This window comes from Otolemur garnettii, unplaced genomic scaffold (genome assembly GCF_000181295.1).
Source record: "Otolemur garnettii isolate 467f Iridium unplaced genomic scaffold, OtoGar3 scaffold00011, whole genome shotgun sequence".
In the NCBI taxonomy this organism is placed as follows: domain Eukaryota; kingdom Metazoa; phylum Chordata; class Mammalia; order Primates; family Galagidae; genus Otolemur; species Otolemur garnettii.
Genome location: NW_003852406.1, coordinates 16,068,180 through 16,076,734, shown reverse-complemented (window position 1 = coordinate 16,076,734; position 8,555 = coordinate 16,068,180). Strand labels below are relative to the sequence as shown.

The following is an 8,555-nucleotide window of genomic DNA, read 5'->3' as shown; positions in this document are numbered from 1 at the left end:
TTTTTTTTTTTTTTCTTGAGACAGAATCTCACTATGTCGCCCTTAGTAGAGTTCTATCGCATTATAGCTTACAGCAACCTCAAACTCTTGAGCTTAAGTGATTCTCTTGCCCCAGCCTCCCAAGTAGCTGGGACTACAGGCGCCCACCACAATGCCTGGCTATTTTTTTGTTGCAGTTGTCATTGTGGTTTAGCTGGACTGGGCTGGGTTTGAACCTGCCACCCTTGGTGCATGTCGCTGGTGCTGTAACCACTGTGCTACAGGCACTGAACCAGTTTATTTTTATTTTTTTGAGACAGAGTGTCACTATGTCATCCTTGGTAGAGTGCTGTGGTGTCACAGCTCGCAGCAACCTCAAACTCTTGGGCTTAAGCAATTCTCTTGCCTCAGCCTCCCGAGTTGCTGGGACTATAGGCACCTCCACAATGCCCAGCTATTTTGTTGTAGTTGTCATTGTTGTTTGGCAGGCTCAGGGTGGATTCAAACCTGCCTGCTCTGGTGTATGTGGCTGGCACCCTAGTCACTGAGCTACAGGCATGGAGCCAATGTTGAAGTTATTTTGAAGTTGATTTAAGAATCTTCATGAAAGGGCCTGGATCCTCATTACATGTGCTATCTCCAGCTCTCTTTGCTTTTCCTTTCACTCCCTCCCTCCTATACTCTTACCAGTTTTGCTGTCCTCTCATTTTATTATCTATTTTCTTCTCTATCTTCTCCCATTAGACTGTAAGCTCCTTGAGGGAAAGTACTAAAGTTTGCTCAATAGCATATTTAGTGCATTTCACAGTGCTTGGCTTATGTCCTATGTTCAACAAAGATCTGTTAAGTGAATGAATCAATAATCATGCCTCACATTTAAATAGTGTATTAAGTTTACAAAGTACTTTCTTAGGTTGAGTCTCATGCTATTCAGAAGTAGGCATGAAACCTATTATCACCCCTATTTGCAGATATGAGACTAGGTTCACAAAGACTGTGTAATATAAGGGCAAACAAGATGTAATTTGGGGAGCTACAAGGACTCATGTATGTGCATTACTGCTTTGGGGCTTTTTTTTCTGTTTTCAGAGATATTCATTTCCTAGGACAGGTGCCAAGGGCAACACAAACTTATTCCCAGAGTCCATTCTAACCCTTGCTGCTCTGCTTCCATACTTTACTCTCTGCTGGACTTTATCACTTCTGATTTAGCCATAATTTAGGAGCGACGCATTTCCTATATGAAGATGAAAAATATATCTTCTTCTGTTGAGAATATATTGCCCTCTGTTTAAAGCAGCAGTTTTCAACCTGTGGGTTGCGACCCCTTTGTGACAATGAAAATACAACATGGAACTATTGCCCTCTGTTTAAAGAAGCAGTTCCCAACCTGTGGGTTGCGACCCCTTTGTAATAATGAAAATACATGGCAGCATTAGGAAGGTTGAGAACCACTGGTTTAAAGGACTGATGTATTCAGGAAGAGCTATTGTTATATAGTGAAGTGGCTCACACTTGTAATCCTAGCACCCTGGGAGGCTGAAGTGGGTGGATTGCCCGAGTTCAGGAGTTTGAGACCAGCCTGAGCAAGAGCAAGTCCCTATCTTTACTAAAAATAGAAAAATTAGCCAGGTGTTATGGTGAGTCCTTGTAGCCCCAGCTACTCATAATATATTAACATGTATTTTTTCTGAACTTGGCACAGTTCCTCTGCCAAGAACCTCCTGGCTGTGGGATGGGCCTGTGGAATACATGGCAGGAGGTGGATGTGATGTGTCTGAGGGGAAGGTGTGGCTGACTGATGTGACCAGTGCATGCTGTGCAGAGGAATGGCCTGTAATGTTGAGGACTTGAGATCCCTGTATCTACTCCTCCCATCTCTAATACTTTAAGGGAAATCTGGATAAAATGAACTCTCAACAAGAGTTGGGAGAATGATGTAGAAAACAAGCCTCCAGCAGATGCTGATGTTTTGGAAGAGGGGGATGTGGTGGAGATGAGGACAGAAAATAGTAAAAAGTAGTGTCTAGTTGGGTTTACTCATGGACAGTGAAGTATATTTGCTAATTGTATGCAACAGAACTCAAATGTGTACAATTCTCTTTTCCACACAGCTCTGCGGGTGGAAGCAGAGGAGGGACAAAGGAGTGAATCTCTTTAATTGGCCTTTAAAGTAAGTACTTCTTTTCTTGAAAGAATGGGCACAAGCAGTACTTTCACAAGTTCAAGAAAAATGCCCCCCATGATAGTATTAATGTACACTGCTATGATTTAATTTAAAAAAAAAAAAAGAAAAATGTCATGTTTGTGAGTGGTATAGAAGACTACATCATCAATAAGTTACAACAAGGAAGACAAGAGAGCTTGTTGGTCTTGACTCAGTACCCAGATCATAAAGCACCAGCAATGATGACATCACTGCTCATGTATTTACTCCCTCACATCACATCTAGCTTACCAGACACGTTTTATACACAGAAACTTAAAAGTTGCACACTTAAGACTTACTATTTAATGAGTATTTACTGTGTGCTGGGAGTTTTATATATATTTTACTCCTCAGAAGAACTCATTGATAATAACTCTCATTGTAAGTGGTCAGATAAGGAATTGAGGTTCACAGAGGTCAAGCAACTTGCCCAAAGTCAAGAGTCTGTTATGGGGGATTCCAGAATCCCCACCAGTGTCCACAGAGAAGCATGACTCCTAACTTGTGGGCCAAAGTGCCTCACATGACACATATGTCCACTTTAATTGTGGACAAATGTTCCCGTGTCAGCCCATACCATAATTTTTTACATCAGTGACACACATATGGCTTCTATGTTCTTTATGTGTTCCTCTTATGCCTCCAATTAGGTTCTGAGCTTCTAGAAAGCAGACCCCTCCATTTTTTTGCCTCATATCCTCATGGTTACTTACACATAGCTAGTACTCAGTAGAATATTTTGAAAAGTGAAAGTCTAAGAGTATAAAACCATCCACAGGGGTTGGGACTACAGGTGTACCCCACCACATTCCGGTAATTTTCTTATTTTTTTGTATCCATCGGGGTCTATGTTGTCCAGGCTGGTCCTGATCTCCGAATTTCAAGTGATCCTCTGGCTGTGGCCTCGTAAGACTCTGTCTCAAATAAATAAACGAATAAATTTTAAAAAAGGTACAAGAGGCGGATTATGGGTGTGTGTGGTATTCAGTCAACCATTAAATGACTGCCTGAACCTCTATTAATCAGGCCAGTCGGTGTCCTTCCCTCACAGGGCTTCATTGTAGACTTCAGGGTCACGATCAAGAAGGTAAGTCACCCAAAAGACACTTTACTTCAGCATTCCCCATCAGAAAACCGAGTGGCAGGCCCCAGTGTTCTGGCAGTCCTGCAGTACACAAGAATACAAATAACAAGGTGGAAGTAGGTCAACTGAGACGCTTTCATGGGATTGAACTTGACCGGCCAAAGGGCTACGGCCGGCTGTGATGGCAGATAAAGAGCGCAGCGTACTAGGCCCGCGTCGGAGATAAAGGGGTGTGGCCCCCAACCCGGTCGCAGCCAGCTTTTCCACGTGTCCCTCAGTCCGGCAGCACTGGGACGCGGGGCGGTGGGATCTTCCCCGCCGACCACGAGGAAAACGGGGCGCACCAGCTGACCCCCGCCCCCACTCCTCACCGCCCTTCGCGAAACGCTCCCAACTGTGCCTCATCGAGGGAGTCCGGACTCCGCCAAGCTAAAAGGTGAGGGACGCGTGGCAGCAAGGTGTTCCGGGAACCTAGACTGGTTACCCCAATTACCAAGTCCCCTGTTCCTTCAGCGGATAACCTCACTCCGCCTCACCGGCGTTTCTCAGCCCTCCCGCCGAGCCTCCCGCGCCGAGCCTGGGGGGCGGGGCGAACGCTCCAGACTGCGCGAGAGTTTCGCCCAAATCCCGCGAGACTCGGCTGCCGCTGCGGCCGCCGCCTCTTACGTCTTTCCCTTTGACAAGTCGCTGCCGCTGCAGCAAAAATAAAGGACGCGGCCGCCACTGCCGAGCCGGGCTCAGATCGCTGAAACCGCACCCCACCCCCGCCAACTCCAAAGCCGCGTACGGTAACGCCTCCTCTTCTGTTCTCCTGGCTAAGGGTGCGTGTGCTCGGCCGGCGGCACAAGGCCGGCCGGGGCCATTCTGGGGCTGCCGCCGAGCAGGGCTGGTGGGGTCCTGGGTGGGCAGCAGGCGGAGGCCTGAGGTAGCCCTCCCGGCGCGGCGCGGGTCCTCCGGCCCCAGAGGCCTCCCACCACCTGGGCGTCTGTGCAGCAGCGTTAGAGGCCGAGCCACCAGCCAGAGTGGGCTAAGGGACCCGCCCCTCTAGCAGCTTGCTGTACCTGTCCCTCAGCCTCCGGTGGTCGCGCCTCTGACCTTCTCCCTCACCCCTCTATCCGCTGGCGAGCGCCCCTCCCCCGATCGGCACTTTGGCTGAGAGGCCGCGGCTGGACTCTTTCTTTCAGAATCCAGAGAGCCGCGACCCCAGTGCCCCTAGTTAGAGGGCTGGAGGTTGGGACGACGTGTCTTTCTCCTCTCCTCTATCTTTGGGTGGGGACAGCTCATCGTCTGGTAAACCTTTCTCTAAATCCACTGCTTGATAAAATAACAAATTATAAAGGTTTTGCTGCCGGGAGGGTAGGTGAGGCGCATTGTGTATTCTCTAGAGTGAGATGAGGGTGATGATGATGACAGGAGCTGTCCCAGGGAGCATGGTGAAATCTTTTCTGTAATGGGTGGCAGGTTCCTGGGAGACACGAGGAGGACTGGAGCTGGTACCTCCTTTCCCAGGAGGTTATGTAAAAGACATGGTATCTATTTTAAAGGTTTGAAACATCGGAACAGAATTACCGTAGTTTTAAAAAATGTCTCTAATATTTAGAAAATATGGATAATCACATAATAGGAACAACAGATGAATAAAGCTATGTTTGTAATTCCAATTCCAGAGATAGCATTTGATGGTTAACATTTTGGTATATTTCCAAACAGACACGTATTTTTTTTTTTTTTCAAGTAGTGCTTGGGTCATACTCGCATGGGACTTCTCCATTCTATATATGTTCCAAAAATGATTTGTTTTCCTTGAATCATTTCTTTGCCCTGCTTGATTAAAACTAGTTACTTGTTCATTATCACTGGCTGTACTCTGTCATCACTGTCTCTTTCATTGGGCCCTCTTCCAAAATGACTGTTACCTAAATGGATTTAAAAGTCAAACATTCTCTCATATTAACTGGAAAAAAAAGTCAAACGTTAAAAAATTAATTATTTGGATCTAATACATATGTATTATACAGTTTTGCTTGTGATGGTTGGTCAGAAAGGGGCAGTGTTTGTGGAAAGCAAAGACATGGTTATTCAGACTGACAAAACCATTAACCTCAAGATTTTATAAAATTGATTTCTATTGGTTATTTTTAGACCAATTTTTTTGTGACATTTCCTAGTACTTCTTGTGATTATTGTGGGATGGGTATGTGCCTTTGATATGTATGTTTCCATATATACTGAGTGTCCTAGGTGCCTGTGTTATACATATAGTTACTTAAGTGCATATATGTATTCCGCACCTTTACACATCTATATATTTTGGATGCAATTTAAGAATGTATTCCTATATTGTTTGGAAAAGTAGGGCAAGGAACAGTCATAGTATTTCCCTCAAATCACATGACATGATTTGTATGAAATATCTAGATTTGGAAATCTAGTGGCTTTTAAAAATAGGATAGATTGCCATCTTTCTGGGGTTGTTGTCATTTGAGTGGATTAAATGGCCTATTAAGGCTTCATGTAATTCTAAACTTTTATGAATTTTGCCTTACCTGATGTTCTTATCACTTTGCCTCTTAAATTTCCAGTCATGCCTTTTGCATGTGACACTTCCTTCATTTGCTGGTCATGTATTCCATTCCCAATTCAGGCATGCTGATGGTACATGAAGGAGAAGGCAAATATAAATGCATTACTTAATTTGCTTATTACAAACAAATTAGTAAACATCTCCTGAAATTGCCATTTGATTTAAAGGAATTTCTGAGAATGTGTTGATTGAACTGGATTTATTAGTAGAGGATGCAAAGAATAAATGGTAATATAGTTCTAATATCCTAAACATTTTTCTCAAATAAGTAGGACTAATATTCCTTAATGTTAGAAATAGGGGAGAAAATAGACTGATACAGTGAATAGCTAATCTTTTAAAATTTGGATCTTAACGTGATGAGAATGATGACATTGTGGTTTGGGGTACCGGGAGAAGTTTGAGTTAGGGAAAAAGCAAACTTGTGAACAAAACTGGAATTATATGGTCGGACAACTACAGAAGAACAAATAATGTACTTACTATATAGTCTATTGAAGATGCTGTTTTTTGTAAATAAAACTTGGGCTTAAGAGATACATGAAATGTGTTACAATAGGTACATACTGTAGATTATCAATGATATTTAAAACATAAAAAAATTGGCCAAGTCATTTAAGAAGAAGTTTTCAAAGCCAGTAAAGTCATGTCCGTCATCATTTTTTTTTTTAGCTCAAGAAAGTATAGTGAGGGAACGTAAAATAGGTAATTTACTTACTAGATGTTAGATGTGGTTTTTATGATTTTAGTTTTTTCTGCTGTTACCGAGTGGGAATGTTAAATTCCAGATGAGATCTCTGACCAAGGAAGTATGACAGTGGCATAGATGACCCATTGCTGGATTTTATTTATTTGGTTTGAGACAGAGTCTTAGCAGTGCAGGCTAGAATGCAGTGCATCCTCCCAGCTCACTATAACCTCAAACTACTGGGTTCAAGCAATCTTCCTGCCTCGGCCTCCTGAGTAGCTGAGAATACAGGCACAGGCCACCATGCCTGGCTGTTTTTATATTTTTTTGTAGAGATGGGGGTTTCCCTTGCTATGTTGCCCAGGCTGATCTTGAACTCCTGGCCTCAAGCGATCCTCCCACATTGGTTTCTGTAAGGGCTAAGAGAGATGTAAGCCAAGGGGCATAGCCCTTATTTATTTAATTATGTTTAATGGTTTATTTTGAAAGAATGTTAGACTTACAGAAAAGTTGCAGAGGTAGTACAAAGTTCTTATATTGTTACTAACAATCCACTAATATCATCAATTTACATAACAGTAGTATAATTAACAAAACAACAAATTAAGTACTACTAAGCAGACTACAAATTTTATTTGAATTTCGCTGATGTTTCCCTTTAATGCCTTCTTCTTTGTTGCAGGATTTAATGGAGGATCCCACATTGCATCAGTTGTTATGTTTTCCTAGTCTCCACCAATCTCTGACAATTCCTCAATTTTTTGTTTTTTTGCAACTTTGACACTTTTGATGAGTACTGGTCAGTTATTCTCTCAGAATTTCTCTCATTTTTTGTTTGATGTTTTTCTTATGATCAGATTGAGGTTGTGTATGTTTTGCAAGAAAACTGCCCAAGTGATATATCCTTCTCAATACATGAAATTAGGGAGTACATGATTTTGTTATATTTTATTGGTAGTGGTATTTTTAGCCTTGATGACTTTGTGAAAGTGGTTTCTGTTGTTTCTTCACTGTAAAGTTACCATTCTTCCTTTTGTAATTGATACATATCTTAGGGGAGATACTTTGAGACTGTGCAGCTATACTGTTTCTCCTTAAACTTTCTCCCATTTATTTTAACATCCATCTGTGGATCTTACCTGCAACAGGTATTACTGTAGTGTTTGGCTAATGGTGTTTTTCTGTTTTCCTTACTCTGTCCATCTACATTTATTAGTTGGAATTCTTCTTTAAGGGAGATATGTCTCTTCTTCATTTACTTATTCAATTATTTATCAGTGTGTCCTTGTGAGTATTTTATTCACAGGTTATAATCTAACACTACATGTATCATTAATTATTTTGTTGCTCTAATTGTTACAGCTGTGGCCATTGGGAGTTCTTTCTGGTTAGCCTCCACTCTTTTTTGGGCACTTGTCTGTATATATGCTGGGGTCATTGTTGTGTCATGCTTATATTTTTTTCTGCCCCAGTACTGGAATCAACTACTTCTCCAACTCTGATTCCTTTTATTGAAGAATAGTATTTAATGTCAAGATCTATTTACCTGGTATGTTTATTGGGTGTTATTGCTCTTAGGCCTTCAGATGACAGAACTAGAAAATATATGTATGTATACTAACCCATGTATACATGTGTGTACAACACACACTTACATTTCTATATACATAAAAACCCATGAGTTCCTATAGGTAATTTCTATTCCAATCCGACATCACAAGGCTCATTCTAACCTTACCTCTTTCCTTACTTGTGTCTTTGTTCTCTGTCAGAAACCTGCTTTTCATTATGTAGTATACTTATTCATTTCTAGAGTACAAATGGTTATAGCTAACTCATATCCTTATGAAAAACATATTTACTAATTAGAGTATTTGTTAGTAATTCTTTTTTATTTATTTATTTATTTAGAGACAGAGCCTCAAGCTATCCCCCTGGGTAGAGTGCCATGGCATCACACTCACAGCAACCTCCAACTCCTGGGCTTAAGCGAGTCTCCTGCCTCAGCCTC

The 8,555-nt window shown here is 42.0% G+C and overlaps 1 protein-coding gene and 1 long non-coding RNA gene across 2 annotated transcripts in view; one reads left to right on the top strand and one right to left on the bottom strand.

Annotated features, from left to right (window-relative positions):
- Window positions 1-3,078: 3,078 nt before the first annotated feature.
- Window positions 3,079-3,847, bottom strand: LOC111723416. Its single transcript, XR_002771957.1, has 3 exons — window positions 3,766-3,847; window positions 3,202-3,353; window positions 3,079-3,102 (listed from the first exon to the last, which is right to left on the bottom strand). It is a non-coding gene; the product is annotated as an uncharacterized LOC111723416 (long non-coding RNA).
- Window positions 3,848-3,986: 139 nt separating this feature from the next.
- Window positions 3,987-8,555, top strand: part of HERC1 (HECT and RLD domain containing E3 ubiquitin protein ligase family member 1) — a 206,425-nt gene continuing 201,856 nt past the window's right edge. Inside the window, exon 1 of the mRNA XM_023510003.1 lies at window positions 3,987-4,060. The gene's annotated coding sequence lies outside the window, so the exon portion shown is untranslated. The remainder of the gene's footprint in view (window positions 4,061-8,555) is intronic.